The sequence below is a fragment of the Triticum aestivum genome, chromosome 1A, assembly GCF_018294505.1.
Source record: "Triticum aestivum cultivar Chinese Spring chromosome 1A, IWGSC CS RefSeq v2.1, whole genome shotgun sequence".
In the NCBI taxonomy this organism is placed as follows: domain Eukaryota; kingdom Viridiplantae; phylum Streptophyta; class Magnoliopsida; order Poales; family Poaceae; genus Triticum; species Triticum aestivum.
Genome location: NC_057794.1, coordinates 583381580 through 583390150, shown reverse-complemented (window position 1 = coordinate 583390150; position 8571 = coordinate 583381580).

Below are 8571 nucleotides of genomic sequence, written 5' to 3'. Positions count from 1 at the left end.
ATATTTTGATGTACTGAAGTTTGTTCGGAGTCCAGGATGTGATCATGGACATGACGAGGAGTCTTGAAATGATCGAGACATAAAGATTGATATATTGGACGGCTATATTCGGACACCGGAAGTGTTCCGGGTGATTTCGGAGAAAACCGGAGTGCCGGAGGGTTACCAGAACCCCCCCGGGAGAAGTAATGGGCCTTATGGGCCCTAGTGGAGAGAGAGAGGGGCGGCCAGGGTGGGGCGCGCGCCCCCTCCCCCTCTGGTCCGAATTGGACTAGGAGAGGGGGGGCGGCGCCCCCCTTTCCTTCTCCCTCTCCCCCTTCCTTTCCCCCTCCTAGTAGGAGTAGGAAAGAGGGGAGTCCTACTCCTACTAGGAGGAGGACTCCTCCTCCTTGGCGGGCCCTAGGGCCGGCCGGCCTCCCCCCTTGCTCCTTTATATACAGGGGCAGGGGGGCACCTCGAGACACACAAGTTGATCTTGAAGATCGTTCTCTTAGCCGTGTGCGGTGCCCCCTCCACCATAGTCCTCGATAATATTGTAGTGGTACTTAGGCGAAGCCCTGCGATAGTAGAACATCAAGATCGTCACCACGCCGTCGTGCTGACGGAACTCTTCCCCGACACTTTGCTGGATCGGAGTCCGGGGATCGTCATCGAGCTGAACGTGTGCTAGAACTCGGAGGTGTCGTAGTTTCGGTGTTTGATCGGTCGGGCCATGAAGACGTACGACTACATCAACCGCGTTGTCATAACGATTCCGCTGTCGGTCTACGAGGGTATGTAGATTAAACTCTCCCCTCTCGTTGCTATGCATCACCATGATCTTGCGTGTGGGTAGGATTTTTTTTGAAATTACTATGTTACCCAACAGTGGTATCCGAGCCTAGGTTTTATGTGTTGATGTTATATGCACGAGTAGAACACAAGTGAGTTGTGGGCGATATAAGTCATACTGCTTACCAGCATGTCATACTTTGGTTCGGCGGTATTGTTGGATGAAGCGGCCCGAACCGACATTACGCGTACGCTTACGCGAGAGTGGTTCTACCAACGTGCTTTGCACACAGGTGGCTGGCGGGTGTCAGTTTCTCCAACTTTAGTTGAACCGAGTGTGACTACGCGCGGTCCTTCCGAAGGTTAAAACAACACCAACTTGACGAACTATCGTTGTGGTTTTTGATGCGTAGGTAAGAACGGTTCTTGCTAAGCCCGTAGCAGCCACGTAAAACTTGCAACAACAAAGTAGAGGACATCTAACTTGTTTTTGCAGGGCATGTTGTGATGTGATAAGGTCAAGACGTGATGAGATATAAGTTATTGTATGAGATGATCATGTTTTGTTGAAGTTATCGGCAACTGGCAAAAGCCTTATGGTTGTCTCTCTATTGCATAAGATGCAAGCGCCAAATAATTGCTTTACTTTATCGCTATGCGATAGCAATAGTTGCAAGAGCAATTGTTGGCGAGACGACCATGTGATGACACATTGATTTAGATCAAGATGATGGAGATCATGGTGTCATGCCAGTGACGATGGAAATCATGACGATGCTTTGGAGATGGAGATCAAAGGCACAAGATGATGATGGCCATATCATGTCACATATTTTGATTGCATGTGATGTTTATATTTTATACATCTTATTTTGCTTAGTTCAGCATTAGCTTTATAAGATGACCCCTTACTAAATTTCAAGGTATAAGTGTTCTCCCTGAGTATGCACCATTGCGAAAGTTCTTCGTGCTGAGACACCACGTGATGATCGGGTGTAATAGGCTCTACGTTCAAATACAACGGGTGCAAAACAGTTGCACACGCGGAATACTCAGGTTAAACTTGACGAGCCTAGCATATACAAATATGGCCTCGGAACACTGGAGACCGAAAGGTCGAGCGTGAATCATATAGTAGATATGATCAACATAGTGATGTTCACCATTGAAAACTACTCCATCTCACGTGATGATCGGACATGGTTTAGTTGATTTGGATCACGTGATCACTTAGATGATTAGAGGGATGTCTATATAAGTGGGACTTCTTAAGTAATATGATTAATTGAACTTAAATTTATTATGAACTTAGTCCTGGTAGTATTTGCAAATTATGTTGTAGATCAATAGCTCGCGTTGTTGCTTCCCATGTTTATTTTGATATGTTCCTAGAGAAAATTGTGTTGAAAGATGTTAGTAGCAATGATGCGGATTGGATCCGTGATCTGAGGTTTATCCTCATTGCTGCACAGAAAAATTATGTCTTTGATGCACCGCTAGGTGACAAACCTATTGCAGGAGCAGATGCAGATGTTATGAACATTTGGCTAGCTCAATATGATGACTACTTCATAGTTTAGTGCACCATGCTTAAACGGCTTAGAATCGGGACTTCAAAGACGTTTTGAACGTAATGAACCATATGAGATGTTCTAGGAGTTGAATTTAATATTTCAAGCAAATACCCGAGTTGAGAGATATGAAGTCTCCAACAAGTTCTATAGCTAAAAGATGGAGGAGAATAGCTCAAGCAGTGAGCATGTGCTCAGATTGTCTGGGTACTACAATCGCTTGAATCAAGTGGGAGTTAATCTTCCAGATAAAATAGTGATTGACAGAATTCTCTAGTCACCATCACCAAGTTAGTAGAACTTCGTGATGAACTATGATATGCAAGGGATAAACGAAAACGATCCCCAAGCTCTTCATAATGCTGAAATCGATGAAGGTAGAAATCAAGAAAAATATCAAGTGTTGATGGTAGACAAGACCCACTAGTTTCAAGAAAAGGGCAAAGGGAAGAAGGGGAACTTCAAGAAGAACGGCAAGCAAGTTGCTGCTCAAGTGAAGAAGCCCAAGTCTGGTCCTAAGCCTGAGACTAAGTGCTTCTACTGCAAAGGGACTGGTCACTGGAAGCGGAACTGCCCCAAGTATTTGGCGGATAAGAAGGATGGCAAAGTGAACAAAGGTATATTTGATATACAGATTATTGATGTGTATTTTACTAGTGTTCGTAGCAACCCCTCGGTATTTGATACTGGTTCAGTTGCTAAGAGTAGTAACTCGAAACGGGAGTTGCAGAATGAACATAGACTAGTTAAGGGTGAAGTGACGATGTGTGTTGGAAGTGGTTCCAAGATTGATATGATCATCATCGCACACTCCCTATACTTTTGGGATTAGTGTTGAACCTAAATAAGTGTTATTTGGTGTTTGCGTTGAGCATTAATATGATTTGATCATGTTTATTGCAATACAGTTATTCATTTAAGTAAGAGAATAAATTGTTGTTCTGTTTACATGAATAAAACCTTATATGGTTACACACCCAATGAAAATGGTTCGTTGGATCTCGATCGTAGTGATACACATATTCATAATATTGAAACCAAAAGATGCAAAGTTAATAATGATAGTGCAACTTATTTGTGGCACTGCCGTTTAGGTCATATTGGTGTAAAGCGCATGAAGAAACTCCATGCTGATGGGCTTTTGGAATCACTTGATTATGAATTAGTTGATGCTTGCGAACCATGCCTTATGGGCAAGATGACTAAGACTCCGTTCTCCGGAACAATGGAGCGAGCAACAGATTTGTTGGAAATCATACATAGTGATGTATTTGGTCCGATGAATATTGAGGCTCGCGGAAGGTATCATTATTTTCTGATCTTCACAAATGATTTGAGCAGATATGAGTATATCTACTTGATGAAACACAAGTCTGAAATATTTGAAAAGTTCAAAGAATTTCAGAGTAACAAAAATAAAAGTTTCTACAATATGATCGCAGAAGTAAAATATTTGAGTTACGAGTTTGGCCTTCAGTTAAAAACAATGTGAAATAGTTTCACTACTCACGCCACCCAGAACACCACAGTGTAATGGTGTGTCCGAACGTCATAACCGTACTTTATTAGATATGGTACGATCTATGATGTCTCTTTCCAATCTACCACTATCGTTTTGGGGTTATGCATTAGAGACAGCTGCATTCACATTAAATAGGGCACCATCTAAATCTGTTGAGACGACACCGTATGAATTGTGGTTTGGCGAGAAACCTAAGCTGTCGTTTCTTAAAGTTTGGGACTGCAATGCTTATGTGAAAAAGTTTCAAAATGATAAGCTCGAACCCAAATCGGAGAAGTAAATCTTCATAGGATACCCAAAAGAAAATGTTGGGTACACCTTCTATCACAGACCCAAAGGCAAGTTATTCATTGCTGAGAATGGATCCTTTCTAGAGAAGGAGTTTCTCTCGAAAGAAGTGAGTGGGAGGAAAGTAGAACTTGATGAGGTAACTGTACCTGCTCCCTTATTGGAAAGTAGTTCATCACAGAAATCTGTTCCTGTGACTACTACAACGATTAGTGAGGAAGCTAATGATGATGATCGTGTAACTTCAGATCAAGTTACTACCGAACCTCGTAGGTAAACCAGAGTGAGATCCGCACCAGAGTGGTACGGTAATCCTGTTCTAGAGGTCATGTTACTTGACCATGACGAGCCTACAAACTATGAGGAAGCGATGATGAGCCCAAATTCCGCGAAATGGCTTGAGGCCATGAAATCTAAGATGAGATCCATGTATGAGAACAAAGTATGGACTTTGATTGACTTGCCCAATGATCGGTGAGCCATTGAGAGTAAATGGATCTTCAAAAGGAAGACGGACGCTGATAGTAGTGTTACTATCTACAAAGCTAGAATTGTCGCAAAAAGTTTTTCGACAAGTTCAAGGTGTTGACTACGATGAGAGTTTCTCACTCGTATTTATGCTTAGTTCTGTCCGAATCATGTTAGCAATTGCCGCATTTTATGAAATCTGGCAAATGGATAAACAAAACTGCATTCCTTTATGGATTTATTAAAGAAGAGTTGTATATGATGCAACCAGAAGGTTTTGTCAATCCTAAAGGTACTAACAAAATATGCAAGGTCCAGCGATCCATCTATGAACTGGTGCAAGCATCTCGGAGTTGGAATATACGCTTTGATAAGTTGATAAAAGCATACAGTTTTATACAGACTTGTGGTGAAGCCTGTATTTACAAGAAAGTGAGTGGGAGCACTACAACATTTCCGATAAGTATATGTGAAAGACATATTGTTGATCGGAGATAATGTAGAATTATTCTGCAAAGCATAAAGGAATATTTGAAAGGAGTTTTTCAAAGAAAGACCTCGGTGAAGCTGCTTACATATTGAGCATCAAGTTCTATAGAGATAGATCAAGATGCTTGATAAGTTTTTCAATAAGTACATACCTTGACAAGATTTTGAAGTAGTTCAAAATGGAACAGTCAAAGAAGAAGTTCTTCCCTGTGTTACAAGGTGTGAAGTTGAGTAAGACTCAAAACCCGACCATGACAGAAGATAGAGAGAGAATGAAAGTCATTCCCTATGCCTTAGCCATAGGTTCTATAAAGTATGCCATGCTGTGTACCAGACCTATTGTATACCCTGCCCTGAGTTTGGCAAGGGAGTACAATAGTGATCTAGGAGTAGATCACTGTACATTGGTCAAAATTATCCTTAGTGGAATAAGGATATGTTTCTCGATTATGGAGGTGACAAAAGGTTCTTCGTAAAGGGTTACGTCGATGCAAGTTTTGACACTGATCCAGATGACTCTAAGTCTCAATCTGGATACATATTGAAAGTGGGAGCAATTAGCTAGAGTAGCTCCATGCAGAGCATTGTTGACATAGAAATTTGCAAAATACTTACGAATCTGAATGTGGCAGACCTGTTGACTAAACTTCTCTCACAAGCAAAACATGATCACACCTTAGTACTCTTTGGGTGTTAATCACATAGCGATGTGAACTAGATTATTGACTCTAGTAAACCCTTTGGGTGTTGGTCACATGTCGATGTGAACTATGGGTGTTAATCACATGGTGATGTGAACTATTGATGTTAAATCACATGGCGATGTGAACTAGATTATTGACTCTAGTGCAAGTGGGAGACTGAAGGAAATATGCCCTAGAGGCAATAACAAAGCTATTATTTATTTCCTTATATCATGATAAATGTTTATTATTCATGCTAGAATTGTATTGACCGGAAACATAATACATGTGTGAATACATAGACAAACATAGTGTCACTAGTATGCCTCTACTTGACTAGCTCGTTGTTCAAAGATGGTTATGTTTCCTAACCATAGACATGAGTTGTCATTTGATTAATAGGATCACGTCATTAGGAGAATGATGTGATTGACTTGACCCATTTTGTTAGCTTAGCACTTGATCGTTTAGTTTGTTGCTATTGCTTTCTTCATGACTTATACATGTTCCTATGACTATGAGATTATGCAACTCCCGTTTACCGGAGGAACACTTTGTGTGCTACCAAACGTCACAACGTAACTTGGTGATTATAAAGGTGCTCTACAGGTGTCTCCAAAGGTACTTGTTGGGTTGGCGTATTTCGAGATTAGGATTTGTCACTCCGATTGTCGGAGAGGTATCTCTGGGCCCTCTCGGTAATGCACATCACATAAGCCTTGAAAGCATTGCAACTAATAAGTTAGTTGCGGGATGATGTATTACAGAACGAGTAAAGAGACTTGCCGGTAACGAGATTGAACTAGGTATTGAGATACCGACGATCGAATCTCGGGAAGTAACATACCGATGACAAAGGGAACAAAGTATGTTGTTATGCGGTCTGACCGATAAAAGATCTTCGTAGAATATGTGGGAGCCAATATGAGCATCCAGGTTCCGCTATTGGTTATTGACCGGAGACATGTCTCGGTCATGTCTACATTGTTCTCGAACCCGTAGGGTCCGCACGCTTAATGTTACGATGACAATTTTATTATGAGTTTATATATTTTGATGTACTGAAGTTTGTTCGGAGTCCCGGTTGTGATCACAGACATGACGAGGAGTCTCGAAATGATCGAGACATAAAGATTGATATATTGGACGGCTATATTCGGACATCGGAAGTGTTCCGGGTGATTTCGGAGAAAACCGGAGTGCCGGAGGGTTACCGGAACCCCCCCGGGAGAAGTAATGGACCTTATGGGCCCTAGTGGAGAGAGAGAGGGGCGGCCAGGGTGGGCCACGTGCCCCCTCCCCCTCTTGTCCGAATTGGACTAGGAGAGGGGGGGGGGGCGGCGCCCCCCTTTCCTTCTCCCTCTCCCCCTTCCTTTCCCCCTCCTAGTAGGAGTAGGAAAGAGGGGAGTCCTACTCCTACTAGGAGGAGGACTCCTCCTCCTTGGCGCGCCCTAGGGCCGGCCGGCCTCCCCCCTTGCTCCTTTATATACAGGGGCAGGGGGCACCTCGAGACACACAAGTTGATCTTGAAGATCGTTCTCTTAGCCGTGTGCGGTGCCCCCCTCCACCATAGTCCTCGATAATATTGTAGTGGTGCTTAGGGGAAGCCCTGCGATAGTAGAACATCAAGATCGTCACCACGCCGTCGTGCTGACGGAACTCTTCCCCGACACTTTGTTGGATCGGAGTCTGGGGATCGTCATCGAGCTGAAGGTGTGCTAGAACTCGGAGGTGCCGTAGTTTCGGTGCTTGATCGGTCGGGCCGTGAAGACGTATGACTACATCAACCGCGTTGTCATAACGCTTCCGCTGTTGGTCTACGAGGGTACATAGATTACACTCTCCCCTCTCGTTGTTATGCATCACCATGATCTTGCGTGTGCGTAGGAATTTTTTTTGAAATTACTACGTTCCCTAACAGATCCTTCATCACTATCTTATTGCAATGCTCCTTCTTTGGGCTTTAACACTTCGAGCACTCCAAATGTTTCACATGCTTGTGTTAATAGTCCTTGCATATCATGTAGAAATTGCTTGACTAAATCTCATGATGATATGTTTACTATGTCTTGTTGCCATGATAAAAATGCATATATGTCCTCGAATAGTTGTGCTAATAATGTAGAGGAAACCCAACACCCAATGGAACAAGATGTGGTCTTGAATGGTGCTTCAACGGATCCTACATCATCATCTATTGCATTTTGCCTTATGGCCAAGGCTTCAAAGGTATCTCCCACTTTGAATCCCAATATATCTTGTGATGATGGCAAGAGTGATGATGATGTTGATTATGATGAAGAGAATGATAATGTTGCCTCCTTAAAAACTAAGGGGGAAATGATTTTTAAAGCTCTTCACAAAAATAAACTTGCTCGTTCCAACTTCATGGAAATCATGTCTATTTCCATTGAAGGCAAGAAATACATCGAGGAGTTGGAATCTCATCTAGAGGAGCATGAGGTCACCATTGATAAAATGGAAGTTCATGAGCGTGATTATGCTAATGAGATTGCCGACCTCTCTCAAGCTCTTGAACTTGAACAAACCACCAAGGAATCTCTTGAGGAGGCTTTTGCTCTAGAATTATCTAGAGTGAAGGAATCTCATGATAGAGCTCTTGAGGTGGCCAATGTTTTTGAAACTAAAAATGCTAAGCTTGAAGTTGCTCATGCTAGACTCCTTGAGGATTTTGAGCACCTCGAGAATGGCTCAAGGGTCATCAAGGGTGAGCTCATCAAACTCACCGAGTCTCATGATCAACTTGAAGCTTCTTATT